Raw genomic sequence first — 22,103 nt, 5'->3', positions numbered from 1 at the left:
CATCTATTGATGGTTCTTTTTCCATAATCAAATAACTTTATTGGAGCCAAAATATCACTTAGTACAGCTTGGTTTAGTTTGCTTTAAGACTCACATTGCTGACTTGTTCATAACTGTTCTCACATGATAAATCTAGCTGAAAGGCAAAAAGGTTAAGAAAAGGTTAAAGTAGTGTGATTTGTCTCCTTTATGTAGTGACACTTAGATTTCACATTTCATTTTCATTTTAAATCAGCAGCAGAGATACTGGGCCGATGTCATTAGTCCTTTATTTGATGTCTTTATTTTCCTTTAAGCATTTGATTTCATAGGTGGTAGAGGGGGCCCCTGCCTTGTATAGTTGTCATTTTATTTCACCATGTATATTAGCTGTACATAAATTGCTTTCAAGTTGATTGTAGATTAGTGATGCACATAGCCTTTTAATGAACTAATGACGTGATAGAATCATCTTGTCCTTTTGCTGAAGCAGCAAGGATACTGGGTCTCATAGTCATTATCTCATTATTTGATTATTGCATTTTATTTCGATTGAACTAGTTGTATATTTACACTTTTGTTTAAATACTAACTCCATCAATAACATGTTTTAAGTTGCATTAAACACTTTAGAAAACCAACAAGAACAAAACCCCAAAAACAACATAAACTATAAAACAACGAAGTAAGAGAAAGGTTAACTAAGCACATATGGTGCACCACACTTCATCAGTTTACGATACCCGGATTGATAATTTATGTAGAGCAATTTAAGACGTTAAATTGAATAGACATTTTGGCACCGTTGCCGGGGAAGTGTAATTAGGAGACCTTATTTCTTACATCTGAAAAAAAAGGTTAATAATTCTTGAGTATGCTCTCCTCTTGCACTTTGTGTGATCTAGAGGATCAGAAAAAGGATTGTTAAGTAAAAAAAAAAAAATAATAATTCTTGAGTATGCTCTCCTCCTGCACTTTGTGTAATCTGGAGGATCAGAAAAAGAATTGTTAAGAAAAAAAATAGGAGACAAAATAAACTTCATCACTTCAATTGATTCAAGAAAAAAAAAAAAAAAAAAAAAAAAAGGAGAAGAGAAAAAAAAATAAACTTCATTTCATTTCCATTTTCACTCCATGCCATCCATTTCATCAATAAAAGTTATTTCCCCATGATCATTTCCATTAATATTGCCTAACTATCTCTATTTAGCTAAGTGGTTGTTGTGCCAAGTTTCCGCAGCTGATACTGGTTTTCACAGCTGATACTGGTTTCCGCAGCTGTAATCAGTTTCTGCAGCCACCACTCTGTTTTTCATATTTACAGTCAAGATGTTAGTGCAATAAAATGAAAATGCAGGTATGATTAAGCAATATAAAAATTCAAAAATTCACATGCATATAGAAGTGAGTTTATATTCCCCACTGCACTTGTCGTTATCTTGTTGCAGAACAGTTAGAATTTGAAAGTAGACATGGGAAGCATCAGCCGAATTTTGATAATTGGAGCAACAGGCTACATTGGTCGTCATGTCGCCAATGCCAGCATTGCTCTTGGCCACCCCACCTTCCTTCTCGTCCGAGACTCACCGGCTTCTGCTAAGCCTGAGAGAGCCCAGCTTCTGGACTCTTTCAAGTCTTCAGGAGCTAACATACTCAATGGATCATTAGAGGATCATGCAAGCCTTGTGGAGGCATTGAAGAAGGTGGATGTGGTAATCTCCACAGTAGGAGGAGAACAGACAACCAATCAGTTGAATATTATCCAAGCAATTAAAGAAGTTGGAACCATCAAGAGGTTTTTGCCATCTGAGTTTGGGAATGATGTTGATAACGTCCATGCAGTGGAGCCTGCCAAGAGTGCATTTGAGCTGAAAGTCAAAATCCGTAGGGCAATCGAGGCAGCGGGCATCCCTTATACATATGTCTCCAGCAACTTTTTTGCTGGTTATTTCCTTCCGACACTGTCACAGGCTGGCCTTACAGCTCCTCCAAGGGATAAAGTAGTCATTTTTGGAGATGGAAATGTTAAAGCTGTGTATGTGAAGGAGGAAGACATTGGAACATACACAATCAGGGCAGTGGACGATCCCAGAACTCTGAACAAGACCTTATACTTGAGACTTCCTGCAGAACAGTAGATCAAACAAGAAAAATGAATGCAGCAATAAAAACATCAACTCAGAAAGAATGCAGAACATAGAATGGTTAACTCAGGAAAAATGCGTAAACAACAGAAAAAACGTCAAACTTCAAACATTTTATTTGACCAAAAAAAGACAAATTTAGAAAAAATAAAACAAGGGTTTTTTTTCCAGGTGGGTTAATTAGATAACCCAGAAACCTTTTGAGGAAATTCGTGGCGGTATGGGAGAAATCTTCGGTTCTTTGGAGCCTCTTTTTTGCCGCCGCGTGAAAAAAAAAACTGGATTTGAATTGATTAACTGATAGTTTGAATGCGTGATTCAACTCTGCGTGCCCGATGGAAGGAATTCTAATTAGGATCAACTGCATGCTGGCATCTAAAACCAATTACACGCCTTCCATCTTATTCAATTCAAACCTGTTTAGAGACGTGTTCCAATTGAACACGACTCTCTGCCATTAAATCCCATGAAGTCGCTGTCGGTTAAATGTTGGGAGAAAATCATGTTTGAAGAACTCAGGGAAATGAAGGATTCCCTCGCATTTCAGATTACTCGTCCTAAAAGTCCGGATCAGTATACACCACTTGTGTCAATTTCTTTATTGCATTCTGCGTTTATTGTGATTTAGGGGTGAAAATGTATGCTCCACCAAGTGCTCAAGAATGACTTACTATGAACATGTTCAGAAGTGCCATGAGGAGAAAGGCTGTTTGTATGCCTGCCTATTCACCATGTGCTGCTTACGAAACCTGCGAGTGCTGCATGGATATACTCTGCTGTTGCTGCCCTTGAGAGAGCAGAGAATGATGCGGTCATCTTCCCATATAGGAAATTCATGTCACAAAGAAAAAAAACAACAAAACATTAGGATTTGGACTCCAAAGGATCAAAATAATTTTGTTATGGACTTTTTGTCATATGATCCTCTGATATGATCTGAGGTTTTTGTTGTAAAAGGTTTTGGGTATTATTAATAAATTTCCGATATTTATGGAGAATTTTTTTTTTTCAAAATTGATGATCGACTGTTTTAGCCACTTTCCGCAGCTGTTTTGTTAAACTCTAGGTTGCAGGTGTCATCAAGCAAAACAAGTCACATGGGTAGCTGGGGGAATGTTGGTACATGGATGGTGTCCTATTCATTCGATCAAATTTGATGAAAAAGACCCCGATCAAAAGGAAGTCAAGTTGAGTGTTATCACAAAGTTGCCACACTGAGTCGCCACACTAAGTCGCTACATGTCAAGAAAAAAAACAATAATTTTGAATCAATGAAATGAACAAGTTATTTGCTCACTTTTCTGAAGGTATTGATTAATTTTGGACTGATGATGAAAGATGAATGACTAACTTTGTATTCAAGATTTTTAGCTACAGAAACTGTGCACATTCCGCATCTAAAGTCCAATTCCGCAGCTGTTCTCCAATTCCGCAGCCAGAAAAACCTCATTGTTCAAATCAGCCTAACTTTTTCATACAAAATCAGATTTTGATGATTTAAGTACCATTGGAAAGATCTCAACAAGATCTATATAATGAGAAATCTATCATTAGAGTTTGAAATGGCAAATAATGAAATAAATTGCTGAAAAGAAGCAACATCAACTTGAGGCACTAATTCCAAATCAGGTATAAATTCTTTTGATTTTTCCTTTGAGAACTTGTTTCATTAATACAAATTCTTAGTTTTGTGTGTAAATATCATAACTAGAGAGATTGGCCATCTCTCTCCTTTGATAATCTTACCTTCCATTGCAGAAGAAGTATTAGTTTTTTTGCAGGTTCCAGGAGGAAGGACAAATGACTACAAGAGAATGGTGTCTCTCTAAGAGACCAATTTGTTTCATAAGAGGATGATCAGCAACAAAGAGGAAATATGCTGATGCAAAATCAGATCCAAACACTTGAAAAAATTTCAGATACTATTGTCTCCATCACATTCATCCATCACATCTATACTTTATAATAAACCATTCACCTCATTCCACTCCATATTTTCCATTTACATTCACATACACTTTCCATCTCTTTTTGTCCATTCATAACCCACAAATAAAAGCAAGAGGCTCATTCATATGCTTATTGCCCATTTCCATTTCTACTCTCCATTGCCATCTTCCATTTTCATTTTCCATTCCTTGTCATTTTCATTCCGCAAATAAGCCCTGCTTCAATGCAAATTATTGAGTCCATAGTCCTTTGAGTCTAATTTCTTTGTAAAAACACCTTGAGGCTTGCATGCCTTAATGGGAAGTCCTCATGCTGACAAACAATGGGAATACATTAATGTCCCTTGTTCGTTAGATCTTCTAGGTGACTCGACATCAGCAAATTCATTCGTACCTAGCAAGATGTGTTTGGGCATCTTGACTCTCATTGTCATCAATGGTGAGAGTTCTCGTGTTGACTAGTGGCATCCATTAATGGCCACTAAGCCAACAATTTCCTACTATGTTCGACATCAGAACATCTTTTCACATAGTAGGAATTGTGCCAATGAGTTTTGAAGACATGAAGACTATTATTTTCAGCATTTTGGAGCAGATTCAGCAAGTTTTAGTAGAAGCAATAAAAATCATCTTATCTCTCTATCCATGACTCCTCTTGTTCAGCCACCTGAAGAAGAATATGATCAGAAATTTTCAGCCACCACACATACAACTCATCCATTCCAAAGGGTAAGTGAAGGTACGTCATTTTCTAACTTTTGACCATAGAATTCCATAAAAGTTAGAATGATAATTGTTGGAAAAACATTTCTCTTCCTCATTTCATAAAATTGCCAATACCATCAGTTCGGGGGGGAATACATTCACATTCATATCTTGCCATGTCCATATCATATTTAGGAGCTCACATACTTCCAACATATATTAATTATTACATTTCTATTATGAGCATACAATGGCTTTTGAAAAAGTTCTTAAAGGATAAATTGGATACAAACAAAATCATGGTTGTCACACAAGAACCAACCATCATGCAATCCAATAAAGATATACTTTTCAACAATAATCAAAATATCATTATGCAAAGTTCAAAGATCAAAGTAGAAGGCAACAACAAAGAAAAAAAATGGTTGTAACACAAGAACCAACCATGTTGCAATTCAAGTAAAACACTTTGCAGAAATATGAAGTTATCAAATGATATCATGCAAAGTTAAGCCAAAGCTCAAGGATCAAAAGAATTAATGTAATATATATTGCATGAGGACATGCAATAGCTTCAGTTGGGGGGTATGTTGAGCCTTGAAAATGTCATTCATTTCCATTACACTTTCACTATTATGTCCATTATATCACCTCCATTTCACTACTATGTCACCACATTCATCCCACTTTCATTATCATTGGGCCACCTTTATGTTTTTCCAATCTTTATTATTTCTAAGCCTTTTAAGTGAATTTGTGGTTAAACATTAGAAAATAATGTGCATATGCTTATACCTAACAAATGGGTTGAGATTGTTGACATGTGTAGGTTGAAAGGAGGCTTCTAGAAGACCCTTATGTGGCACCCCAAGGCCAAATTCGAATTTGGTTGGAAAGAATCATGGGGTCATGAGGATATGTGTCACATCTCCTAATTATATTGTAACTCTAAGAAAACATGTGTCTTATCAGTTCCTATTTTGATTAGGACTCTAGAGTAGAGGGAGAGATTCATGGACTCTCATTAATGAGATGGCTTCTCATCTTTTTGTATAAATAGGAGATCTCTCTCCTTCATTTGTTAGTCTTTTTAGTCTTTTTAGTCTATTTTAGCTTAAGCTTGTTTTGTAGTTCTTCCTTGATGGCTTTTGAAAGCTTTGGAGAACTTTGTTGTACTTTGTACTTTTGAAGAAATTGAATAAAGCTTTGATGTTCTCAACATGGAAGGAGATGTGAAGTAGATGTCATGGAGCACATTAGGATGTAAGGTAGAGTAGATTTCATTTTGTAAATATTGCTTTGTAGAATGTAAGGTAGATTAGATTTTTCATTCATGCAATTTTAATTCATGCAAGTGTGTTCAATTTTGCTTTGATTTCATAACTAGTGGCATGTGTGATCATCTTGTCTATATTGCTGACCTTTATTTTTCTGCAGTTTGATTTTCATCAGTATCATTTCTTTAACTTGCACTTTACTTTCTGCTCTTAGATATCAAGTTGTTCATCTATTGATGGTTCTTTTTCCATAATCAAATAACTTTATTGGAGCCAAAATATCACTTAGTACAGCTTGGTTTAGTTTGCTTTAAGACTCACATTGCTGACTTGTTCATAACTGTTCTCACATGATAAATCTAGCTGGAAGGCAAAAAGGTTAAGAAAAGGTTAAAGTAGTGTGATTTGTCTCCTTTATGTAGTGACACTTAGATTTCACATTTCATTTTCATTTTAAATCAGCAGCAGAGATACTAGGCCAATGTCATTAGTCCTTTATTTCATGTCTTTATTTTCCTTTAAGCATTTGATTTCATAGGTGGTAGAGGGGGCCCCTGCCTTGTATAGTTGTCATTTTATTTTTGCATTTTATTTCACCATGTATATTAGCTGTACATAAATTGCTTTCAAGTTGATTGTAGATTAGTGATGCACATAGCCTTTTAATGAACTAATGACGTGATAGAATCATCTTGTCCTTTTGCTGAAGCAGCAAGGATACTGGGTCTCATAGTCATTCTCTCATTATTTGATTATTGCATTTTATTTCGATTGAACTAGTTGTATATTTACACTTTTGTTTAAATACTAACTCCATCAATAACATGTTTTAAGTTGCATTAAACACTTTAGAAAACCAACAAGAACAAAACCCCAAAAACAACATAAACTATAAAACAACGAAGTAAGAGAAAGGTTAACTAAGCACATATGGTGCACCACACTTCATCAGTTTACGATACCCGGATTGATAATTTATGTAGAGCAATTTAAGACGTTAAATTGACTAGACACCCACAACACGAAATCATAGATCAAGTTGAAGAAATTTAGTTGCAAGGACTGACTCAGGGATGGTCAAGATGGATGACAGATATTTTGCAGATGAATGGCTTATTGGCAGTGACCTCTTGAACACATAACGACACGACAGATGGTTTGGCGACAATTGACCCAAAGTTAATACCCAGAAACCGGCTGAAGACTTTCAATGTGGTTTGATCAACTGTTAGGCAAAGGATTTCCCAACCCAGGTGAATAAAAGTGTCGTGTTCAAGAGTGGTTACAAAGTATGACAAACAGACTCATTTTCCTCTCTTTCCCCCCACCATTTCTGGCAAGTACCTCTTTATTTTTGACAAGCTTGAGGAGGATAACATTTGCTTGATTATAAGCTCATCTTTCAGATGAGTCCAACTTAGTTTAGATCCGAACCCTAAGAAGGAGTGGTTCATTCCTGTTTGTAATTGAACAGGTCCTTTACTGTGAAATTTTAACAAGTCCAGTATAGGAGAAACTCGGCATTTTTCAATTTTAAAGAGTCTGAAAAAACTTAAGAAGACTCCAGGGTTGACCTTTTTCGTAAATTTGTGTCTCCCAAACCCGAAAAAGTATAAAATAATACTTGAGAGAACCGCTTGATCTTTTACGACTAAGGAGTACTTTTCGTTATTAGTGTCATTGATTCGAAAAAGTAAAAAAGCGATCAACGATACGTCGTTTTATAACCAATATTGAATTCGAAACGACAAAAATCCGGCAATCTTTTCATGTTTTTACGGTCGGAAAAGAGCTGTAAGTGGACCGTCTTTTAATTCCGTTTTAACGAGTGTAAAAGAAACGCTCGGTAATCTTTTCATATTTTAGGAGTCAGAAAAGGGCTTAAAGATGACTCTACTTGTTTTTTCGTTGAAAATGATAGATTTCGCCTGAATAATCCTATATTCTGCACAAAAACACAAACATTACTCATATCTGTTTGAAATAGATAAAAGCATTGCAAAATACCTTTTCAAAGTGAAACATAAACAAATTTGTGATTTATTTAATCAAAAAACTTATAAAAAGGGCCTTTGTCAATTCATTTTTACCGTTCGAGTTTGGGTGAGAAAATAGTGCTTTTGCTTAGAAAACTTCCCGTGAAGATTGTGGAAAATCCAACCGTCGGAATCGAGCGCCGTCTTCTCAGGTAATCCACATCATCCTACTCTTCATTTTCAACTGTTTAGTTTTTTGATTTAGTCCTTCATTTCATTTTTTGGGAGGGCTTTTAGGCGCAAAACCCGCGCGCGGGGGTCTGCAGGTTTACCATTGCGGACCCGCAGACCCCAACTTTTTCTCCATTGGGAAAAAGCTCGGGGTCCGCACCTTCTGTGTAGACAAAGTGCGTACCCATGCACTGTGTCTAACTCGGAGGGTGCTTACCCCGCCGTAAGGGTTTTGAACCCAAAATTTCTCAAAAATGGACCAATCAAAATGTTTTCTAGCAATTTAATTAATCTTTATACTTGATGAAGAGAGTATATCATGCTAGATTGGCGTGAACGAGAGCATGAGGACGTGGATATTGCCACATGGAATCATCAGCCTTCACTTGATGCTTTGAGGGCGTGCGGATTGTACAAATTCTGGACCACTCCTGGCATGAGGGCTCAGGTGGATTTCTTACAGTGGCTGGTTGATAGATGGAGCATACAGGACCAGTGTTTTTTCATTGGTGGGCACCGGCTCGAAATCGAGCCGGAGGACATTTATTTCTTGACTGGTTTGCCTAAGACAGGCGAAGACTTGACTCTATTCGGGACTAGGCCAGGTGGCCAGTCTGTCGATAGCCTCCGGCTAGAGTACTGCAATAGCCAGGCTAAAGACAAAGGGATAGACATAAAGACCATATCTCGTCCTGAGCTCATGGTGATTGCATTTACTGTCACCAGACTTTGCGAAGCTGCCGCATTACATATTGCCACCAGATCCCAGATGCGTATGGCAGTTGATTGCTTTCGAGGCACCGTCTTCAACTGGTGCAATGCTGTGCTGGCCAATGTGAAAGTCCAACTGACCAGGGCCAAGAGCGGACGACTAAAGACCTTTGGTTATGGGGCTTTGGTCATGAGTTTTGGCCTGGAGAGGGTTCCTATGCTGATCCCACAACACCTTACTGTTGGAGCTGGGCTTCCTCGAGAGCCCAAATTGATGCGATGGGTCGCAGTCATGGCCCGTTACCCGGACGAGAGGACAGAAGTTGCTCGGTTCAAACCTGAGTATTTCCAATGGTTGGAAAACCAGGTCTTTTCCATTCAGGACTTCCCTTACGCTGGGATGGATTTTCGTGGTGACCTAGACATGGCTCTTCCACCAGGAGAGCAGTGGGATGACTCAGGTAAAATCCTTTTCAACATTTTCCTATTTTAATTTTTTTATTATTTTTCTATCATCCCAAAACTGATAGTAAAAGTTTCAAAATGCAGATGTGGGTCCACAACGACCAGCCGCTCTCCGGCCTTTCGAGAGGAAACAACCAGTTGCACCCGTGCCAGCCCCACAGGACGAATCAACAGAGATTTTGGCCGACTTGGAGGGTCATCTCGAGCGTTTGACAGGAGACATTCTGGAGACCACTATAGATGACATTCCTCGTCGACTTCAGCGTTATGTGATTGGGGTCCCGGGACCTTTTAGGAGGTTCCTTTGCAAGGTGGCCCGGGTAGTGGTTTCTTATAGAGATCATCACCAGTGATAGGATGATCGCCTTTTGTGGGCACATGTGACATTTTTGTTTTTTGTACTTATCATTTTTGCCGATCCTAAGGTGTTTTTCAACCTATGATCGAAGACGATGTGTTTTTGACACACTCTTCTTTATATATATATATATCACTATTACCGGCTTATCTTGTAAATCATGTTTATGGAATGGTTTTAAATTTACATGTATGATTATTGCAAATGTCTATTTAACATTCGAGAAGCAATTGCATCTGCTAATGTATTTAAAGACCTTGGAATATGTTGATATTCAATATAATCAAACTCACGTTCCAAGAGACGCACTCTCAAAAATAATCTTAATAACACTGGATTTCTAATGGCATACACTCTATTAAGCTGTAACACAACGAGTTCAGAATCTAACCTCACTATCAAACTCCGAATCCCAAATGAAATAGATTCAGACAATAACTCAATCACTGCACTGTACTCTGCAATGTTGTTTGTTGTTTGACCGAGGCTTACCCCATGCATAGAAACTAACTCGTCAGAGGGCGAATAGATAACCTAAGCTGCGGAAGAGATGTTCCATGTATTACGAAAAGCACCATCAGCAAATCCAATGTATGTTTGGAGAGGCATCGACATCTGCAATATCGAGAGTAAAACCAAGATAAGCAGGAATAATGACGGAAAAACACTCTCTAAACTAAGCACACTTTGTAAACTAAAAAACACCAGCTAGAAAGAAAAACTATCCTAACTAAAAATCTCCATACCCCATTCTTTTAAGCATAGTACCTCTTCAAGTAAAGGCCATTTTTGGGTTTACCCAAAGAGTCCCCATCAAAGTCTACCAATTCATAGGCCCCTTTTGCTAGCTTTCGCTTAACAATATAGGGACCATGCCACATAGGAACGAATTTCCCAGCGCCTAATTTATCATTAGCTTGATCATACAATAACACTAGGTCTCCTTCTGAAAAAATTTGAGGGGTCACATTCCGATCATACTGAGCTTTCATACGTTTTGCGTGAGTCTCGATCGCCAATGCAGCATCACGTCGATTCTCATCTAATTGAGCTAAGTATAACAAATGTTTTTCCTCTTCGGAAGTAGCTGGAAGTAACTTGATGGCCATTTGCAGTGACGGGATTTCGCACTCAATGGGTAACACAGCTTCCAAACCATAGACTAGTTGGAAAGGAGTGAACCCTGTTGATGTTTTTACTGAAGTTCGGTACGCCCAAAGCGCTGAAAATAGCATGTTGTGCCAATTTGACCGATGAATCCCAATGATTCGTTGGATCATGATAACTAAAACTTTGTTGATGGACTCAACCAGACCATTCGCTTGTGGATAATAAGGAGTTGAACTATCGTGACGTAAACCAAGCTGGCCTGTAAGTTCGGTCATCATAACGTTTCGAAAATGACGCCCATGATCAGTGATTATTGCTTGTGGGACACCAAAACTAGCAATTATATGATTGAACACGAAAATTGCAGCTGTCTTGCCGTCTGCCTCGAATGTAGGCATCGCCTCGGCTCACTTGGTAAAATAATCTACCGCAAGGATGATATACGCATGCCCCCTGGCCGAGTGAGGGTTACATGTAATAAAATCGATACCCCATTTGGCAAAAGGACCAACGGAAATTATAGGGTGGAGAGGAGCAGGTGGAGCGCGCATCTTACGATCAAAAATTTGGCAGTTGTGGCATTTTCGGACCACTGTAATACAATCTTTAAACAATGACGGCCAAAAGTAGACAGCGCGCAATATCTTTTGGGCTGTGGCATACCCAGACATATGACCTCCACACGCTCCAGAGTGACAATCATTTAGAACCCTTTCAGCTTCCTCGTGAGTTAAGCAGTGTCGAAAAACAGAGTCCGCCCCTCGGCGATAAAGAGTATCTCCAATAATTTTGAATTGTTGGGACTGGAAGCGAATTTTCCGACATTCTGACCTTGAAATTTCTGGTCAAAAGGATTGGGTCTGGAGATAGACGATGATATCCCCATACCACGGATCTAAAGTGCTGATTAGAAACAAAGATTCGTCCGCAATGGGCTCCTCTGCCACAGTTTCTGTGTCAGCACGCAGGAAATCACACATTAACTCTGCAAAAACTAAAGATTTATTAGACTTAGATTTCTCAAACTCCAAGTCGAACTCCTGTAGGATAACGATCCATTTAGAGTACTTGCCCCCTAGAAATTGTTTGGTCAAAATGTAGATCATAGGGTTGCAATCCGAAATCACCGTAGTTTTACGTAGTAAAATGTAGTGACGAAAATGTTGGACAGCTTGAACGACTGCCAATGCCAATTTCTCCACATGTGAGTATTTTAGCTCAGTTGGATTTAATGTTCGACTAAGGTAATATATCACATGTTCCGTTCCGAATTCATCTTCCTGAACTAAGACCATTCCAATAGTAGAATGGGAGGCGGCGAGATACAAGAAGTAATCCTGGTTGTAGTTGGGAGGATGCAACAACGGTGCATGGGTCAACGCGTGTTTTAGTGCATCAAAAGATTTCTGAGCTATCTCATCCCAATAGAATGAAGTACTCTGTTTCAACAACCGGGTAAAACCCTTTGTAACCTCGGCGTAGTTAGGAATGAATCGTCGTAAAAAGTTTTCTTTCCCTTGCAAACTTTGGAGTTGGCGAATACTCGAAGGAGGAGGCAAATTGATGATAGCTTCGACCTTCGAGGGATCAACGCGAATGTCGGCTTTTGAAACAACAAACCCCAGCAATCGACCCGTTTCTATACAGAAGACACATTTGTGTGGGTTCAACCGAATTCGATAATGCCTACACCTCATAAAGATTGCTCATAAATGGACGAGGTAGTCAGCTCGATGTAATGAATGAGCAGGCAAGTCATCGAGATACGGTTGCACAATGTGCTTGATGTCATGAAACGCATAAGACATCGCCCTTTGAAAAGTTGCTCCGGCATTCTTAAGCCCAAAAGGTAATTTGCAATAAGCAAATGTCCCCCATGGACAAATGAAAGCTGTTTTTGGTTGATCGGCAGGTAGAATGTTGATTTGATTGTATCCGGAAAAACCGTCCATAAAGGAAAATATTTCGCTGCCGGCACAATCATCAATGATTTGATCGATATAGGGAGTTGGGTAGTTGTCCTTTGGACAGGCTCGATTAATGTCCCTATAGTCGATGCATATTCTTATTGTTCCCTGTTTTTTGTTAACCGGAACAATATTCGATACCCAATCCGTTAGCGGGATCGGATAAATGAAACCTGCTTTCAACAGTTTTTCAACTTCTGCTTTAATTGCAGCAGCTTTTTGTGGGTGAATCTGACGCAAACGTTGCCGAACGGGTTTAGCATTTGGGTAAGTCTTGATCTCATGAACAACAATCGTGAGATCAATTCCTGGCATTTCCTCATAGGACCAGGCAAACACGTCGCGGAATTCTTGAAATAGGGCCTTATATAATTGAATTTCGTCATCTGTACACGAGGCACCTATATGAATGTTCTCAACAATTTCGGGCTTAACCGAAATGTCAATGGGAATAGTTCGAGAGATGTTTCCCAAATTTAACTCTGAATCGGGATGTTTCATTGGATTATGAGGTTCATTGACATATTCAGTCGTAAAGATTGATGAGAAATCATTTTCAAAACGATCATCCTCAGGTAAAAACGAAGATCTGTGATGGAGATCTTCCCATGGCAAATCATCTACACATAGGATTTCACGAATTTGCTCATCAGAGTGAACAAGTTCAGAAAATGTAGTTAAATCTGAGGTTGATGTGAAAAGTGATTCCTCACAGACCACATTCATTAAGTCATTTTCGGTTGAACACGGGTCGGCAAAAGACTGCACGGCTTCATAGGCAATTTCATATGGACTCAAAGGCATGGAATTACCAAATGAGTCTATTTCAGATTCAGAAGGAACGATCCAAGGATCATCATAAAAAATAGTGTCTGATGTAATCATATGAATGGTTGAAAATGAAGATGATGCGTTGATTGGAGGAAAAGGAAAAGTTCCCAGTAAACCGACATCTTTAACTAATCCTACTCCAACATCCTTATATGGGATAGTCGTTTTACCGACATGTTGAATACTCTCCGAAGAGGCTGGGTCGGATGAAAAGTAAGCCAGCTGGTCTATTGTTACGATCTTTCCATTATGTGGAAACTTTATTACTCGAAAGACCGATGATACGACTGCTGTCATAGCGTAAGACCAACTTCAACCCAAGAGAAGGTTGTAATCTAGAGGGGCATCAACCACCTCCACATCTAGATTAATGGTTTTTCCTTCAACCCCTATAGGTAAATCCTGTAGAATGCCAAAAGGATGAAACCCACGGCCATCAAAGGCCTTAAGAATCATCGGGGATTGATTTAGTGAAGGAGAACCAAGCGATCTCCAACACTGTATCGACATAATACATGTTGAGGCGCCCTCATCAATTACAGTCCGATGAATAGGCCTGTTTTTGACTATCACTGGGATCTGGAAAGCCATTTGATGGGGCAAACATGGTGTACTATTTTCTAGATCGAAAATTATTAGGTTCGGGTCTTGAACATCAACAGCTCCTATAGCCGACAAAAGTAATTTACGCTGTGCTGGACATGATTGCAGCACTTCCAAAGCCGACATTACTGAGGGTGAAATAGCTAAATCCTCAACAATGTTATAATTCTGAGCCGCTCTCGCATGTGGATTGAAAGCAGACTTTCGAAGTATACCCTTGGCGGGTGGTTTGATTACTAAGTCTGGGTTAGGTTTCTCGATCTGTAGTGGATCGGAACCGGGAGCTGAGGTTGATGGATTAGAATGAGAAGATTATGCTTCTTTACCATCAACAGGACTTTTACTACCATAATCTTGCGATCGAGTCGCAATCCTTACATGGGACATCATCAATATGGGTTCCTCATTGGCATTTGAGGAAGAACCTATCATCTTGCTATCTTGACTTGGAAATGGATTCTTCAAAACAACAGGAGTTTGGGAACCTTTGACGATCCTCGCAACCTCTGCTCGATGAGGGCAGTCTCTTGTAAAATGTTCTTCGTCACAAATGAGACATGGATAACGATGTTTGCGTTTTTCATCATTGGATTCCGCCTTTTCAGATTTCTCCTTTGAACTTTTGTCCATTTTATTCTTCTTCTTTCCTTTCTTCTTCCCACCGGATTTTGATTTAGCTGTAGATGACTCTACAACGTGAATATCGGCGGAAATTTCTGCAGAAGAATCTCCTGTTGGGGAATCAGGCAAGGTTATGATAGGAGAAGAATTCTTGGAAGACTTCTTTTTACTTTTAGTGTTAACTGTACCAATCATACCGTCAGCGGCATGAGATCCCGAAGGAGATGCAGCGATTTGATTTGACTTGGGAAGATCGGGGATCTTTTCGTGTAACTTACCTGACTGAGTATAGACTATGTCAAGGTACTGTGCTTGAGCAATTACTTGCTCCTCAATAACAACTCCGGCTTTAGCAACATCTTCAGTGATCTTTGGCAAAAAAGATTTTACAAACCACTCAGCCAAAATTTGATCCGGAATAAATACCTTCACTAAACGCCGTCTACGTCTCCATTCATGAATATGATCGGAAATATAAGTGGACGTCGATTGCTTTAACGAAGTTAGTAGTTCCGTGCCATTGTTATATCTGACTGGCAACTGAAAGTGTGTTAAAAACGAGGTAGCTAACTGACTAAAATTATAAAAAGAGCCTCGCGGTAACTCAATGTACCACTTGGCCATGAGACCAATCAGAGTGCGCTGGAAAAGTCTAAGACGGATCGAATCATCTGAGATGGAGTTAGATGCACACCAGAGGTGGTAAGCCATCACATGGTTCGATGGGTCCTCTCCTGATTTACCTTCGAACTTGGGAATGTCACTGGGCAACTTATTCGGCATTTGCGGCCAAAACGGAAGATAATTAATCGGATCGTTCGTTAGGCGCGACAAATCAGGTAAGTCCAAAGTTGCGTTAAACGGTAACTGCCGATTAGGATCCCTAAAACTCTGGGTCATGAGACCAGCCCCAGGAGGAGGATATCCAGGATAACTAGGAATAGGAATCGCATTCGAGATATTGTATCCTCCTGGAAAACCAGGATTAACCGGACCGTACTGGGGTTGTTGAGGTTGTTGATAAGTGTACCCAGGATACGGTTGATACTGATAAACTGGCTGCTGCACAGCAGGACCGAATTGGTACTGTCCCTGGTACGGTTGATAAGTGAATTGTGGTTGACTTGTGACAACCGTACTTAAACCAGGTTGTCCTACACGCATCTGAACCGTAGTTTGAATCGTGGATCCAGGCGGTGGTAAAGATGTCTGAGGAGTAGATACAGGAACAGTAGAAACCGGAGCTGTCGATACTCCAGAAGTTAGTGGGGTAGATTGAACAGATGTTGCGGCAGTTGCAGCAGTCGTTTGAGATGGAGTACGAGGCGCAATAGGCCCAGACTGAGAAACTACCGAAGGTACAGAAGTTTGAATGTTAGACTGGACTGGTTGCTGGGGTGTACCAGAAACTAAGGGTTGTCCAGTTTGAGATGACAACTGTACATTTGGCTGCAACACCTGTTGAGTTTGCGATGGATCCCACACTAAGTTCATTCCGGGGTACGGACCCATTATAGGTTGAGGATATGGGGGACCATAACCAAGTTGAGGGTAGGCTTGATAATTAAAAGGTACATTTCCCATTCCTTGAACATAAGATTGACCTTGGGGTCGTTGGAAACCTTGGTTCGAGTACTGACCTTGGGGTTGATACCCTTGAGGCACGTACTGATACTGGGGTTGACCTTGAGGTATGAATTGATACTGGGGTTGACCTTGGGGTACAAATTGAGTCTGGGGTTGACCTTGAGGAACGTACTACACCATAGGTACATACTGTCCTTGAGGTTGCCCCCCAGATGCAAATTGTGTACCTTGAGGTTGCCCCCCAGGCGGTAACTGGCCACCTTGAGGTTGAGAATTGGGAATAGAACCTGACATCATGAGAATGTCCTCTACGCTCAACGGTTTATTACCATTGTTTCCAGTTAATAACCCTTGTTCAATGGGTTGAGGAGATGCTCCCGCAAAAGTACCAGAAAGTGACTGATACCCAGAGGGAACAGAAGGACCGCCGTACAAAAAGGATTCAGGCGATTGAGTAAACATGGACGACTGACCTGACATATTTACAGGAGTATAAAAACCTCTAGGTGTTGAGTGATAAGGAGGAGGTGGTGAAAAACTTAACCCTGGGTTTTCCAAATAATTAGTTAAAGAAAGATACCAAGTAGTGCTCCTTGGTGGACTGTAAAAAATTGATTCACGCTCCCTTAGATCAATAACAGGTTGATTTTCAGGGATAAGGATGCCTACTTCCTCTTCCGGAGCAATTTCTTCAATAGCTATCAAACCAGAAGGAAGATTTTCGGTGATTACTCTTTCTACCCTAGGTGAATTAGGACCACTAAAAGTTGGACAGACAAACCCTGATGTTGGAGTAACAGGTTCAGATATCTCAGGTTCTTCACCTATATCACTAGTAGATGAAAAGCTACCAACAAGTTCGAAAACTGAAATAGATTCAGGATTATAGCCTGTTACTAGAGTTTGGTAATCAGGATGTACAACCAATGAAGACTCTCCTTCTTCAGGTGACCCAACTTTACTACCACTAGGAGTTACGAGGACTTTCAAGCCTTCAAGCTGGCTCGAGACTTCTTCAGGAGGTTGGCCCCGAAGTCTATGGGACTTCCTCAGTAAATCAGCCACGGTTACAACCTCAGGAGACTGGCCCCGAAGTCTACGGGACTGTCTTGGTAATTCAGCCACAGTTAAAAACTTTTTACTACTTCACACGCAAACAAAGTAAAATCTCAATGAAAACCACCTAAAGCCTCCAAAGAACCAAACAAATTAGAATCACACGCCTAAATAATCTAGAGATCAAACACACACAAACAGTGACTTTCCGGACCGAAAACACTAGTTGGTGATGAAATCCAACGTCGCAGAATTCAGTACAGAAATGGCGGTTGGAACAGTTACCCCGGCAACCTGCTTAATGAATAGACTGGACCAAGTTCCTCCACTTAACCGTCTTGAGTGAAGTGAACCCCCAAGAAAATCCAAGTGAGTCTAGCCGACGTCTACTCCAGGTACAGTGGGATCTTCCCACCACTGTCACCTTAGGAAGAATCCTAAAGAATATGGTCACTAAGGCTACCAACTGAGACAAATACACCTGGGGGAACAGTCTACGATCTGATACGCACGCAAGGGCAGAGTAGCAAGCTCAATCCCCTTGAAGGCTCCTTGACATAATCCAAGGTTTACCAACAAGTGACCCCAGGCTCCTCGACAATGGTTAATCCGAGGTTTACCGTTTTTAATACGTGAATATTTGGCGTCGTTCCCAATGAGGAAGGATTGATTCCCACACTGGTTCGGACATGATCTCGTGCTTCTCCTTTAAGAGGAGCTTTCCCAGAGTATAAATGCAACAATTGGATTTCTTCCTACCACAAGATACAACTACTTGTTTGTCTTTACTGTCTTGGAGAGTTAATTACTCTCCTACTCCAATACACTAGCCTAAGCTAAGTTGGTGTATCAGAGCCCTAGAAATAAAATGTTACTAGGTGAATTTTACTTTAAGCGTTAATTTTAGTGGTTGTTGTTTAAGTCAAGAGGTGGCGGAGATGAAACTCGTGGTGTAAAGACTCGACTCGAAATCACTAAAAAGATGCACCTAAGATGATTTAGACAATCTTTTCTCTTCGATGAACTTCTAAACTAAGAAAGAGTTTGAGAATGCAAATACTTCGTAAACACAAATCTTTCTCAATTAAACAAATTAAAAGAAGAGCTTTTCCTTTCCAAAGCACTCAAAACGAGACAAATAGCTATTTCACAAAAATTTCCTTTTTCTTTTCAAAGCAATCAATCACTACAAAACAAACTTTTTCAAAAGAGAGATTTTTTTATATTTTTGCAAAAAACACCCAAAACTATTTTTCATAAAACATTAAAAACTATGAAAATGACTAACTTTGAGATCTACAAACTATAAAAAACCTACTTGAAGTCAAAGCTTACTATAGCGTCTTTTTGAGGATGTTTTACTTAGCTAAATGTGAGCTAAGGACTAATTTATGCAGAATCACAATTAGTAAAAAAACAACCAATCTTTCGTTTTCTTTTTAAAAATGAAAATTCCAAACTTTCAACTACAAGCTTTTCGAAATTTTGAAATGAGAAAACTCAAAGCGGATTCCTCAACAAGGGGGGATTTCATAAATGGTCAGACTCATAAGAAGACTGGTAGACACGAAGGTAATCTGAGGTCCCTACGGCTTCTAAACTCAGAGCCACTACACAACCAAAAATGAAAAACAAACCCAACAAGCAAAATTCCTAGGAATCCCACCTAAAACCCTAATGCTAATGAAATTAAACCAAGGAAAGTTTTTGACAGGGAACAAGCAGGTCTGGGCAATGGCTAAAACCTATAAACAAATTCTAAACTGATAAAAAAAAGAAAAATTTAAAATTTTTCAAATTTTTGACAGGGTACGCAGGCAACCTATTTACACAGGTGCGTCCACACTCTGTGCACAAAGAAAAAGTGCGTACAGGTACGCACTGTGCTTAACTCAGAGGGTGCGTACCTCTCCCAAAACTATGAAAAATGAAAACTAACTCAAAATTAACTAAATTCACCCAATCCCACAATCATCAAGTCAAAAACAGAAACAGAAAATACAGTTTCTCAGGTCAAAGTATAGACAAAGAAAACAATCAAGTCCCCAGCGGAGTCGCCATTTGTCACACGGAATGGGTCGATCTTGCAGACAAGATAGACCTTCCTAGAATCTAAAGAAGACCTAATGACAAGCAAACCAACTAGACACTATCTTTCTCTAAATATGCTTTTAAAAACAATGGCAAACAAGTGTTTTTTGGGGCCTACCTTGGGTCCAACGCAAGTTTGTAGATGCCCTCGCTCCTTTGATCCAAATGCTCCTTTTCGCGAACCTGCAAACACAAACAAGGCAAACAAATTAAATAGCACCTGAAAAACCAATTGCATAAAACATATTTAACATGAAAGTCAAGGAGTCCATGAAACAAATAACATAAGATACTTGTTGAGAAAAATGAGTTTGATTGTATTAATTCAAAAGAAGAAGAACTTTACAGCCTTTGCCTTGACGCTGTACAAGCTCCTCCCAGGGTCCAACAAGATGTCTCCTCTACTTTGACAAGTTTCACTCACTCTCCAATGGAACCAAGAGGTATGTGATCTCTCCTCTCAAGCTCAACCAAAGAGTCTTAATTTCACCAGCATTTACCCTCAAAATGTTCAGCTTCTAACCTCTCTAGTCCTCACCCCAATGCCTGTATTTATAGTGCAATGGAGGGAGGTTACTAGCTCCTCCTTCAAAGGGATAAAGCCCTCCTTCAAAGGGATAGCTCCTTTAGTCAAGGGATTAGCTCCTTCTCTTTTGGGATGCATGAACCAACTCAGAGCGAACAATCCACGTCAAAATTCCTTCTAGAAACCTCTAGAATTAACCCAAAGTGAGTTTTTTAAGATAAACTTTGCGCCTTTTGACTTTCACAGGGGTACGCACCCACCCCTTTACAGACAGAGCGTGCAGATATGCAGTTGACACGAACAAAGGGTGCGGGCCCGCAGGTGACAGTAGGAGAAAGTGCAGAACCAGAGTTACATTGATTTTTAATGTCTTTCTCTCATTTTCAAGGCTTGACTTAAAGAGCTGAGGTCTGAGACTTGCTTAGGAGGATAGCATAAGTGATGATGGACTCATACTGACTGCAAATAATCATGAAGATGATATTTTTGTGTAACACTGATCATATGTCTCAAATCCTTCTTTCTACTCCATTTAAATTTAATCCTCAACAACATTGTTGAGAAAGGAGGTATTCACATCCATTTGGTGGATTTTCCACCCCATCTATGCATCCAATGCTAGAATGGATCTGATTAAGGAATACATTTCAACTAGCGAAAAATTTTCTGGATAGTCCACTCCCTCTACCTGAGAGAATCCTTTGGCCAAAAATCTGGCCTTGTACTTCTCAATGCTCCCATCAGTTCTTCCATCATGGGATCAACCCATACATGTTGAGAAATTTCTTCCTCAAATGGAGAAGGATCTGACTCAATGCACTCTGTCATAAGAGACATGTACCTAGTGTACCTATCAGGTGACCTCCTCTACATACGCTATGATTTAAGGGCACCCACATTCTCCCTAGTATCCTGTAACAATCTATCAACTTTTCTAGGTATTTTTCTCCCCTTAGAGAAGATTTTGGTTGAGTGAGTGCCTCCACTCTACCTCTTGTCTGCTATGCTACATGTGGCTTCTCCACAAGCTCTTGAATCTCATCCTGAGGCTCCTCCTTTGGAAATAGAAGCTCCTGCTCAATGGGATACTCAACTCTCATTCCAAAGAGCATCTCATAGCCTTCCCCTCACTGAAATTGACATATCACCTCACAACTGTCATCCTCAATGAGGGTAAATACACCTGGTAATTGTGTGGATTTTTGATGTATCCTACAAAAAATTCCAACTCTACTATAGGCTCAATTTTCTTCCTCGAATCCTTAGAGACATGACAATAAATTGAAGCTCTAAGAACCCTGAAATGAGACACATCAGGGTTTCTCCAAGAGAAATATTCCTATGGTGTGATCATACCAAGTATTCTATGAGGACTTTGGTTCTACAAGTAGCCTACAGTATTGCATGCTTCTTCCCATAGATGTAATGGAAACTCCTAATCATGAAACATGGCTCTTGCTGCTCCCACTATGCTTATGTTCTTCCTTTCATCTACCCCATTATGTTGTGGGTTATGGGGTACTATCATTTCTCTCGAAATACCTTCTTTAGCACATAAATCCTTGAAGGAATTTGAAACAAATTCATATCCATTGTCACTCCTGAGAGCCTTCACCTTCTTCCTATTCTCCTTCTCATCTAATTCTTTGAATTCAACAAATTTTAAGAAAACTGCTTCGTTCTTCCACATGAAGAAGATCAAACATTTTCTAGAGAAATAATCAATAAAAATAACATAGTACTTATGTTTTGTTGTGGAGGCTGTAGAAAAGGTTCCAAAAACATCAGAGTGGACTCGCTCTAAGACTACATCCAATCTAGTATCTCGGTCATGAAAAGTGTATTTGACATATTTCCCCAGTGTGCAACCCTTGCGAACATCATGTTGGTCAAGGGAGCCTTTAGGGAGACTCGTG

At 39.6% G+C, this 22,103-nt stretch overlaps 1 pseudogene; it reads left to right on the top strand.

Moving 5' to 3' along the window:
- The first annotated feature begins 1,397 nt into the window (after positions 1-1,397).
- LOC149139019 (phenylcoumaran benzylic ether reductase PT1 pseudogene) lies at positions 1,398-2,117 on the top strand (annotated as a pseudogene).
- The last annotated feature ends 19,986 nt before the right edge of the window (positions 2,118-22,103 follow it).

The sequence above is a fragment of the Pinus tabuliformis genome, chromosome X (genome assembly GCF_031772625.1).
Source record: "Pinus tabuliformis cultivar Carrire ecotype Pingquan chromosome X, CPIR1, whole genome shotgun sequence".
Classification (NCBI taxonomy): Eukaryota; Viridiplantae; Streptophyta; class Pinopsida; order Pinales; family Pinaceae; genus Pinus; species Pinus tabuliformis.
This window is presented reverse-complemented; position numbering and strand designations above follow the sequence as displayed.